Here is a 10,985-nt window from a genome sequence, read left to right on the forward strand (position 1 = left end):
TTATTCCACTTGGATCTTGAGCCATAAATCCAACCAGAAGAAAACTTGGGCAGTAACTTACAATGCACACCTCGCACTAGGTTAGTTAGAGGTGTGTTACTGAATAGCTCACTCAAATTACATTTCTCTGACCTTCAACATTATAGATTATAAGAACATAAACAATAAAACATTTGCCTTAGTTAGACATGGTCATGTGCAAAAAATCAAACTAGCGTCTAAGAAAGATAGAACACACTTTCGTTTTGAGTGTCTACCTGATAGCTTCCGGTTGAAGTCGCTTTCACTGTTCTCCTCGAGACTTCTTAAAGCATTTAGGCTCAAAATGCTTACTGCATAAAAATATGTTTTGCTTAAAGGAGTGTTCTCTTCGGATATTTACCAGCGAATTCTGGACATGATCTTTGTTTGATAGCGGAAACTTCAGCTCGTACAACCAAGGGCTATACAATGTTTAATCATGATATTTTACACAAACTTTCACAACATCTTAACTTTTTATATACTTCTTCGAGTAGTATTCAGAGGTGCTTGACCTAAGAGCCTCTCTTTCGTGTATGCTAAAAGAGGAAACCGCTGTCCAACTAAACCGCGCACGCGGATCTAGAATAAGAGCTATTGAGTGACCTGGATGTAGTAGTGGTGAAGTGTGGTAGCCTCATGATTAGTGTGCTCGACTCCAGATCGAGCAGTCTGTGTTTGATCCTTGGCCAGGGACATTGAAGAGTGTTCTTTGGCATTAGACGCTTTACTCCAGATCGAGCAGTCTGTGTTTGAGCCTTGGCCAGGGACATTGAAGAGTGTTCTTTGGCATTAGACGCTTTACTCCAGATCGAGCAGTCTGAGCATGCTGAGCTGTTGGCTTTCCCAGTCTCTAAAATCATCAACTCCTCGTTTAAAGAACAGCGGCTCCCGAACATATGGAAGTTAGCTGATGTCTCACCATTGCCAAAGGTGAAGCTGGTGGAGGATCTAAAGAAGCATTTAAGTCCGATTTCTCTCACTCCTTGTCTTTGGAAAGTTGCTGAGGAGTGTGTCGTAGCTGACTACGTGAAATCATCCGTGCTTAAAGTTCTCACTCCTTGCCAGTATGGAGCCGTGCCGAAGTCCTCCACAACTCAAGCGCTTATGCACATGCTTCACCATTGGACCAAGATATGTGATGGCAACAGAGCAACTGTTAGGGTTACACCCTATGATTATAAGAAAGCATTTGACCTCATAGACCATAGGATTCTCGTTAATAAGTTATGTAAATTAGATCTGCCGATAGAAATAATGAATTGGGTCATAGACTTTCTATGTGATCGTTCCCAGAGTATCACACTCTCAGAGGGATGCTACTCCGAGTGGGGATCAATCCCATCCGGGGTACCCCAGGGGACGAAACTAAAGCCCGTGGTTGTTTTTAGTGCTCATCAACGATCTAGAAATCAATAATGCAGGCAATATCTGGAGGTATGTTGATGATAAAACTACATCCGAGATCGTTGTGAAAGGAGCCAGTATCAATTCCCAATTAATTGCAGATACTGTCGTGCAGTGGTCATTTGAAAATAGAGTAAAACTAAACAGTGAAAAATGTAAAGAGCTTAGCTTTAGGATTTCATTTACAAAGAACAAACCACAACTCGCGCCTATAGTTGTAAATAACAAAGAGCTAGAATGTGTTGAAAGCGCTGAATTACCAGGTGTTACGATATCCAGCAACCTTACATGGAATACTGAAGCACATTTATCAAACTATAAAGAAAGCTCTTAAACGCAGGGACCGCGTAGCATGGTGTAAAGTAAGAGGGCTGGCAACTGAAAATAATTTTTTCAATTTAAAATCGAAAAAAGGACTAAAATCAGTAATTATTTTTCTTTTAGCGCAAGAAGTGAGGGCGGGGGCGCAAAAAAGTGGTGAGGCCGCGGCCCTATATATACCAGCCGCTCCCCCTCCGCGGTCCCTGAGACGTATGTATTTTCTGATACAACTGAAAAGGGCCAATGTCGCAAAGCACGAATTGATTCGTTTTTATACATCTTGTATAAGGTCAGTCCTGACCTGCGCATCGCTGTTTCTTCCGAGTAGATTGCTTCATCTTGTGCCGTCTAGACAGTTAGAAATTCTGCAGGTTTTGAACGAGTGTATAGATCTCGCGGGAGTGATTTGATAATTTCGAAACTGACCAATGAGAATCGCCCATTCCTACGCTTGGTAAACAAACTCTTCACATATTATTACGGTATTGAAATTTGCGGTTGCGTAAACAGAAAACTTACTTTGGCTTCTCTGGTCTGTATACCAGTCAAGTAATCTCCCACCCAGTCGCGGATATTTCGGAGTGTAACGGCCCATCGTTGTGCGTTTCGCTCACATCTCGAGCTCTCCATTAAAGAGGTTCTCTTGATCTTTCCTCCAGTGGCGGATCAGACTCACTGGTGACGTACTCTCTGGTTATCTCGGAAATGTTTTCGACGGCAATACTGTATTGAAACGCTTTTCTGTTTCGAAACTTTTCCATTCATTTCAGTTTGTTCAAGAATTGAATTCTCCGAATGTAGTCACGGCTTATGGCCGAGTATTTTTAATTTACATTTTTTAGGAACCTTCACAATTAAAACAGACCGAAGTTTGGGGTCTCGACTTATAGCCGAGTTCGGCTTATAGACGATTAAATACGGTAATGATAAATTTCATACTTTTATATTACTAAATTTTGTACGAAAATAATTTCTGTGTATGTGTTTCTTTGTTTGATTGTTTGTTTTTGGTTTTTATAATTCGGGAAGCATTTATCAATTCTCTTGATGGGGATAAACCAATTATTCTGAGGAGTCAAGGAGAAAGTGAATGATCGATTAAACAAAGGATTCAGTGCTGCAATTTAATGTAGTTGTTATTTTGTATTCTTTTGTTCCTTTTTTTTTCTGTTATGTTGAGGCTGGGAGAGAGAGAGAGGAATTGTGGCAGTTTTAATTAACAATAGCCGCTCAGCAGATTTCTCCTGAATAATGAATAAAATCAGGAAAGTCTTTCTTGTGATAAGTACCCGGAATATGCGTTTGAATCTTAAGTAAGAATGGCCTTGATTTATGATCAGGTGTGGGATCTTTACCTCATTAAGTTCTGCTTAATGAATTAGGGATATGTGACTGAGTAAAAGCCATTTTTAACGATTGACCTGTGGGAATGGTGGGGTACTGTTAAGTCGCCGGGATGTTAAAAAAATATTAACTAGAGAGGATTTTGAAATTTACCACAATTGGCAGCGCAGGTAATGTTGCAATCTGATTGGCCAATTTGCCCCTGTGGAAGTGTAGTGCGATCGTCCGGGTGAGTTAGTCCTAAGAAGGACTGTTGTCGGTGGTGGTGACTGACGTTTCGACAACCTGAGAAGAAGTCAGAAAATTTGCCGTTGTCGATAAGAGTACAGACAACGCTGCTCCGTCAACTTGTCATGCAACGTGTCACGCATTAAAAGAATCGTTATATCTGACGTCGATAATTGAGTTCAATTTGTCCCAATTAATGAACACACTCGGAAATAGATAATTGACCAGACAAAGGTTGAAGAAATTGGTATTATTGAGACGCAAGGGCGACTAAAAGATGAGTGAGAAGGCTTTAGATGCGCTTTCACTCTTTCAAAATCAAACTAGTCCATGGCACTCGTTTGATTTTGAAATCACGCGTATGACCAAATTGCACTCCACTCAGTTTAATTACCATTGTAAATGGCAAGGAAAAACAAAGATACGAATAATATATTTAACATTTTTCTCCGCTCCGTCTGCTCCCATTTGGCTGTCCTCGAACGGCTACGGTAGCCAATATTCGCGACCTCATATAACGTTTATTCGCGGTTTCATGACTGAGACATGCGCACAGCAGGCTTAAAAATTACAACAAGCAATCAAACACTCAAAGATAACGAATACTCAATATTTCCTTATGAAATAACATCTAAAACAACTTAAGTTCAATATCACTGTAAAATAGTAAAATAATAGTTAAACAGGGATAAACACAAAGCCGTTAGATAGGAAAACGTCAGTCTCTGGAAAGTCCTGCCTAACCAAGTCCTAACATCACTATTATCTGCTGCCAATGTTGTGAAATATTCTACCACGCTCAAAATTTGATATCAATGTATCCTGAGGAGAGGGATTTACTGACTCAACAAGGAGTAACAAGTCAAAAGTTATGAAAAATAGTTGAATTCATTCTCACATCATCATAGTATGAAAAAATATTAAACCACTTTTCAAGACTGTATCCAAAAGCTTTTTCATCAAAACTTTCTATGCTAAAGATTCAGTAACTGAAAAAAGATTTAGTGATAAATGGAATTCATTCGAAGAACGACGAAAAAAGTAAAGCGGTTCCTTAAAACAACCCTTTGCATTGTCGACGTTTTCCCATAGTCTTTCAACTTTCGAGTAGTTTGTCCAAAGCCATAACTACTCTTAAAATGTGTCCTAAATCCTTTCACAAATAGAGCTCAACAAGCGATATTCCTTCCGAAAAATTTTCTCAGATGCTCTTTGCCGGCATCGGTGATCTGATTTCCCATCAGATTAAGTATGGTGAGTTTACATGTTGGTGTCTGTAATGCTTGACATAGACTAACAACACCGACATCGGTGATCTGATTCTCATTCAGATCAAGTGTGGTGAGTTTACATGTTGGTGCCTGTAATGCTTGACATAGCCTGACAACAGCGGCATCGGTGATCTGATTATGACTCAGATCAAGTGTGGAGAGTTTACATGTTGGTGTCTGTAATGCTTCATATAGACTGACAACACTGGCATCGGTGATCTGAATTGCACTCAGAAAAAGTATGATGAGTTTACATGTTGGTGTCTGTAATGCTTGACATAGCCTGACAACAGCGGCATCGGTGATCTGATTATGACTCAGATCAAGTGTGGTAAGTTTACATGTTGGTGTCTGTAATGCTTGACATAGACTGACAACACCGGCATTGGTGATCTGATTTTCACTCAGATAAAGTGTGGCGAGTGTACATGTTGGTGTCTGTAATGCTTGACATAGACTGACAACACCGGCATTCGTAATCTGATTTGCATTCAGATGAAGTGTGGTGAATTTACATGTTGGTGTCTGTAATGCTTGACATAGACTGACAGCACCGGCATCGGTGAGCTGATTTGCACCCAGATAAAGTGTGGTGAGTTTACATGTTGGTGTCTGTAATGCTTGACATAGACTGACAACACCGGCATCAGTGATCTGATTTGACATCAGATCAAGTGTGGTGAGTTTGCAAGTTGGTGTCTGTAATGCTTGACATAGACTGACAACACCGGCATCGGTGATCTGATTATAACTCAGATCAAGTTCGGTGAGCTTCCATTTTGCTCCCCTTTTGGATTTTCCCTCATTCACTTCGGATTCTCCCTCTGTATCGAGTGCACCAAACACATGAAACAGAAAAGACAAAGCGGTGCAGTCCACATCCGTCAGGTTGCTACAAGAAAATAAAATACTTCCTTCTCGTATATTTATGTCATGGTGACGTTTCTTTACTATTCTTTTAGCAAACTCCACGTCTTCGTATTCCGTGAGACATTTAAACATTAGTATGACAGGCAGACGTCCAAGAGAAGAAATTCTTCTTAAAGAGGCAATTTCGTCTAGTAACCTTTCCATCATTACGGCGTCTTTTTGCCTCGACAAAATACCGGACATAAACTGATATACTTCTGGAGACACATGTTTGGGGGGAGTTTCTCTGTCCTTCACAAACCAACTCGCCGCTAAGTACTCTTGGAGAGTCAGATGGGTAAAACAAAAATATTTCGTCGTTGCAGAAAAAGACTTTCTGAAAGGGGGACCGCAATGAAGAACACCGCTTCTACACAGAATTTCAACCTCCTGTAGGTTAAAAGTTTTCAAATCCTCCCTAATGAAAAGATACTTTCTATCTCGAAGAAGTTGAGCTGCCAGCTTTGATAACTCATCCAGAGTCACTTCGAGAGGGAGTCTTTTGCTTTTATCGTGCTTTTGCACGAACACTTTGACTACTTCATCATAAAGGTCACTTGTTTTCACCGGAAGTGGATTTGTGATATCTGAATGTTGCAGAATATATTCGAAATAAGAACACATCAGGAAACATAGAACAGGAATGTGGGCAAAGTCAACTCAATGTACCGTAAAATCCTCTTCGCTTACCTTCAAGGGCTGACTCAGTGAGGCTCTCACTCACATGCCCACCTGCACAATGCTTCGTGCTCCTCAGGAACTAGTAACGTTTTCACCCAGTTCTAAGGCGCCTGAAACATGCGTATTTAGCTCAGTAAGAATTCAATGTATCGTCAATTATCGAAATAGAAAGAAAATCAATTGAGATAAAGGTTTCTTCAGTCGTTTCCTAAAATGAACTCACATATACAAGCGGATTTCGTCGGCAAATGACGCAGACAATTATTTTCAAGGAGGGGCATTCAGGAAGCTCACATTTTCATTTTCGAAACAGTTACCTTTGGCTCTACGCTATCGATAGTTTCCGCAGAATCTGAAGGCTTGTATGGAGATTATTTCGAATGCACACATAAATCACAGATCACGTTCTCCTCTTCTGGCAGTTTTTTTTGTGAAATTTTGTTTCTGATAGTTTTCAAAACGCTGTGGTCGCGTGATTTGTCGAATAGCCTGCCAGAGTAAGGTTAGATCTAGAGTAACCATGGTTATCTTTGACGCAAGTTGACGTAACTGCATGCAGAAAAGCGTTATTGCTGCATTCTCGTGTGGCTTACACAAACTATGTAGCTACATTATGGCACGATTGCATTAATTTTGTTTATTTATTTGTCCAGGAGAGTGGAGCTCCCTGATCACGAGTCAGCCATCTTCGTAGTAAGCATGGCGTTGAGCAATTTTTTTCAGGTAGTCGTATCACGAGTTAGTTCTTCTTACACATGTCAACACACCCAGACCCAGCTTGTGTTGTAAATGCAGCTTGTGCGAGGAAAATGCAACAACAATATAAATTATTTCACTAATGGCACTTTCAGGTGGCTTCAGAGACTTTCAAACTCTTTTAGACACTCAGTGGTGCAACCTGCACCGATAGATCAAACCGATAGTTGTTGGCTTGCGAGCGTGCAATGACTCCTTTTACTGTGGTACAACCGGCGTACCGAAGATAAGCAGTTAAATGTTGCTTTTTAAGAGAGTATACCGTTGAGAATTCACAGGGGCATCATTTCAAAACGACAAAAGTAAGTATATGGGAATCTCGATTTTACAATACTGGTCAGCACCAGTCAGATTCTATACTATATGACTCTTTTTATAGTTAAATTTTAGAATATTACAATTCTACATTTTAGAATTATACTTCTAACTCGAAGATACTAGCTTATCTTTAAACTCTAAATTCGAGTGTGTGTGTGTGTGTGTGTGTGTGCGTGTGTGTATGTATGTGTGTGCGCATGTATGTGTGTGTGTATGTGTGTGTATGTGTGTGTGTGTGTGTGTGTGTGTGTGTGTGTGTATGTGTGTGTGTGTGTGTGTATTTGTCAAGGATTGGCTCTCGTGACAATTTCGTGAAAATTAACAAAGAATCTCATGGGGATGCTGGAGGTGGCACAATAGGGAAAGTCCTGGCCTCCCGCCACTGTGGCCTGGGTTTAATTCCAATGCAGGTTCATTTTGTCGGTGGTTCTCCTTCTTGGTTCAATTGTTTTTCTCCAGATCCTCCAGTTTTCTTCCCTCCAAAAAAATCAACATTACAAAATTCCAATTCAACTAGGAAAGATTGAACAAGAAGAGCCACCTTGTGGAATAATCACTGCTAAAATGCCATTATAATAATTTTCAGTTTTGTTATTTAATTCCCACTTCACACTACAAGCATTACAGTCAATTGAAAACCAAAACTACTTCTTAATGGGATTTGCTCAGAATTTCCCTTTTCACACGGTTGTGACAAGATGAAAAGGTTCTCACTCTATTTCTTTACCCAGCTTAAAACTTACCATCTTTCTTATTCTATGTACAAAACTATAATTTCTGAATCAGTCTTTGAAAATTACGACATATATATTAAACTATTATGATTAATTTCTGATTTGCTTTTTCAGGAATGAGCCCCAGCATGACTTTTCAAGAGTCAAAGTGGACAGTATGAATGCTAAGATGAAACAAGTATATGAAAAAATGGTTAAGAGGAGATGATTACGAAGAACAGGTTTGAAAATATATATTAATTAAGCTTCATGTCTGTTCAGAGGGAAACTGTCAGTTAGAAAAGGTGTTTTACATTTTCCTGCAAGTCTCAATGTCTCCCAAGAAGAATTAAGTCAAGGGGAAGAAAATGAGAGTTCAGGGAAAACAAAACGAAGGGTTTCCTGACAGACCTGAGAGGCCTTGTCATGTATTCAGTTTTTATTTCAAAAGTACATGGAATGAATAATGCACATACGTGTGCATGCTTACAAGAATCAACCACATACACTGCAGGCCTGTTTCTCAAAGTCTCGGTAACTTTATGGGCATGTAAAACTGTTCTGTTTTCATTCAAGATGGGGATTTCAAAAGTTTTGAAAATGATACAATAAAACTATCAACTAGAGAAACTAAAAGGACTGGTTTGGGTGCCAGCTAGAACCTGCTTTCCTATCCTTCAAATTTTAATTTTAAAACATAGCTTCGGGCCTGTTAAGTTACCAGTTGGCAGGACTTTCAAGAAATAGGCCCCAGGTCAAGTGCTTTGTTATGCATCCAGAGGACAAACAAGTAAACAAGCAGAAAATGCGTGTTAACCTAATGACAGTGCAACTTTATTTCTTCGAAACACTGTAGATATACCTTTAAAGAGTTGTATTTTCCTGGGCCTTCTGCTCAACCAGTTTATTTATTTCATCTTCTTGGATAAAGTAGGAAAGAGCTACAGTGTTTTAGCCAAGGGCTGCTCCCATAGTGTTTTCTAGAATATAGATATTCTAGTCTTCTCGGATAGGGACGAATAAATGGAGGTCCCGTCTCCTGCAGGGTTGGGGTGGGAGATGTTAATTTCCCACACACGAGATTACTTTGTGATGGATGTCCTCTCCTGGGGTGGGATGGGTGGGAAGGTGAGATCGATAGACTGAAGCGGCTGCCAGAGGCGCCTGATATGCTGACGTCTGTTCTCAACCTTACACTGCACCCGTAATTCAGCCTCTCGGCTGCAAGTGGTCAGATATAAACTATATAACTATAACTATATAAATTATTAACTAACTAACTAGAACCAGTGGAGAGTTAGCAACAAGTTAGTTTTACCTGGAGAAGTGCTAAGAAGAGCACTTATAATTATCATTATCCTACATTTAGATTAACTGCAAACCTGGACATTGATCACATCCAATACATGTAACTTGCTCAGGATACAATTTTTGACAATATCCTGTCAATATTGTATCCTGGTCATGAGCAGTGTACATTTTAATTTAGACAGGGTCATGTGATTATGAATCAACCAATCACAATAATTGTGTTGGGAGCAAGGAAAATTGCAGGTGTATACAACAGTGATTTTTCTTTTACTGAAGAATTAAAGTCAGTGAGTAAATTGGAGGCATAAATCCTTGAAGCTTATCAGCTAAATGCACACTGCTCGTAACTAGTGTAGCTTCTTGCATTTGTGGCAGAGTGGAAAAAAGTAAACCTTTTGAGAAAAATAAGACAAAGTTTAAATTTAGAGACTGACATTTATCAACAGACTGAAGAACTTACCTTGTATCAAGGAATATCCTTCAAGAAGATTCAATGCACTTTTTGGTAGATTATTTACAATAGTGTTGAGTATAGGGAATTACAACTGATAGGTTCTCACCACCAGATTAGATCATACCTGATGAAGGCACTTAAGACAGGAGTGTCGAGATGTTGGGTCTATGAATTGTAATTCAGACAAACCATGTCTTATTGTCCACCTGGTTGCCTTGTCAACTTGAAACAACATTGGTTTGAAATATTAACTTCTAACTGACCGAGTGTGAGGGCCACACTGAGGAATATTGGCAGTATGGCCCAAGGTTCATATAAAAATGACTGAGGGACAATATTCCTAAGTATGGCCTCGAGCAAGGGAGATTAGTAAGCATTGTTAGTTTGTTATGTGGCACTCTGAACAAACTTGATGTTGATCAGTTTGAATTCCAAACAAAAATACAAAGCTGATGACCTGTTAAGGACATTAGCCAGAAGGCTCATTTTTTGATTGATTATTGATTAGTTCACTAATTTCAGAATGATCTTAGATAGCCACAGAGTTACAATGCTTATCTGTTTTTCTGTATTTCTATTTGTTTTTTTAAGCGTTACCACACGCATATAAAAGGATAATTTAGCGTCCCTTTAATCAGTTCTTCGTAAGTTTTGAATAGCCTTGGTAAACTTTCGCCCTTTCGTTTTCTCAACCTCTGGCACAAGCGGGGCCGATATGTGAGTACCTTTGTAACTTTGTTTTTTTCCTCCCCAGTCTTTTCAGTGTTGGGCGACAATATACAAACAAATATTGCAATGATCTGTATAGATTTAAGATTTAAAGGCCAAATTCGTGCCAATTTGCAAGTCAGTGAACACCCATAATTTAGATAGAACAGTGGGCTGTTTATCAGTGATCAAAACTCTTTTAGTTTGTTTCCAAACTTTTGTTCTGTTTCACTGGTATTGTTAATCTCGTTATAGACTTTAGAGCCCAGTATTTAACATGAGATTCTTGGTTCATGTATTCCGCGGCTTTTCGTTAGATTGATAGAACTTCATTGTATTGTTGTGTCAGTTTACGATCGATCGTTCGATAGATTGACGTTCAGAATAGTCGTTATTTTCGTCCTTGATTGTGGTTCGTGGTCGATTGCCTTCGAAGAATAAAGATTCATGCAAACAGTCAACTTTGGGTTGTCATTTCGATCAGTAAAATAGTCCCAAACACCTCGTTAACCGCGTTTTGGAGCGACACGCCCTTGAACTTTA

The 10,985-nt window shown here is 39.4% G+C and overlaps 1 protein-coding gene across 1 annotated transcript in view; it reads right to left on the reverse strand.

The window, feature by feature from the left end:
- LOC111345445 (uncharacterized) overlaps positions 1-6,651 on the reverse strand; it is a 102,924-nt gene extending 96,273 nt beyond the window's left edge. The window contains exons 1-2 of the mRNA XM_088761092.1: positions 6,500-6,651; positions 6,192-6,292 (exon numbers count right to left, since the gene is read on the reverse strand). The gene's annotated coding sequence lies outside the window, so the exon portion shown is untranslated. The remainder of the gene's footprint in view (positions 1-6,191; positions 6,293-6,499) is intronic.
- Positions 6,652-10,985: the final 4,334 nt, after the last annotated feature.

Source organism: Stylophora pistillata, chromosome 5 (genome assembly GCF_964205215.1).
Source record: "Stylophora pistillata chromosome 5, jaStyPist1.2, whole genome shotgun sequence".
In the NCBI taxonomy this organism is placed as follows: Eukaryota; Metazoa; Cnidaria; class Anthozoa; order Scleractinia; family Pocilloporidae; genus Stylophora; species Stylophora pistillata.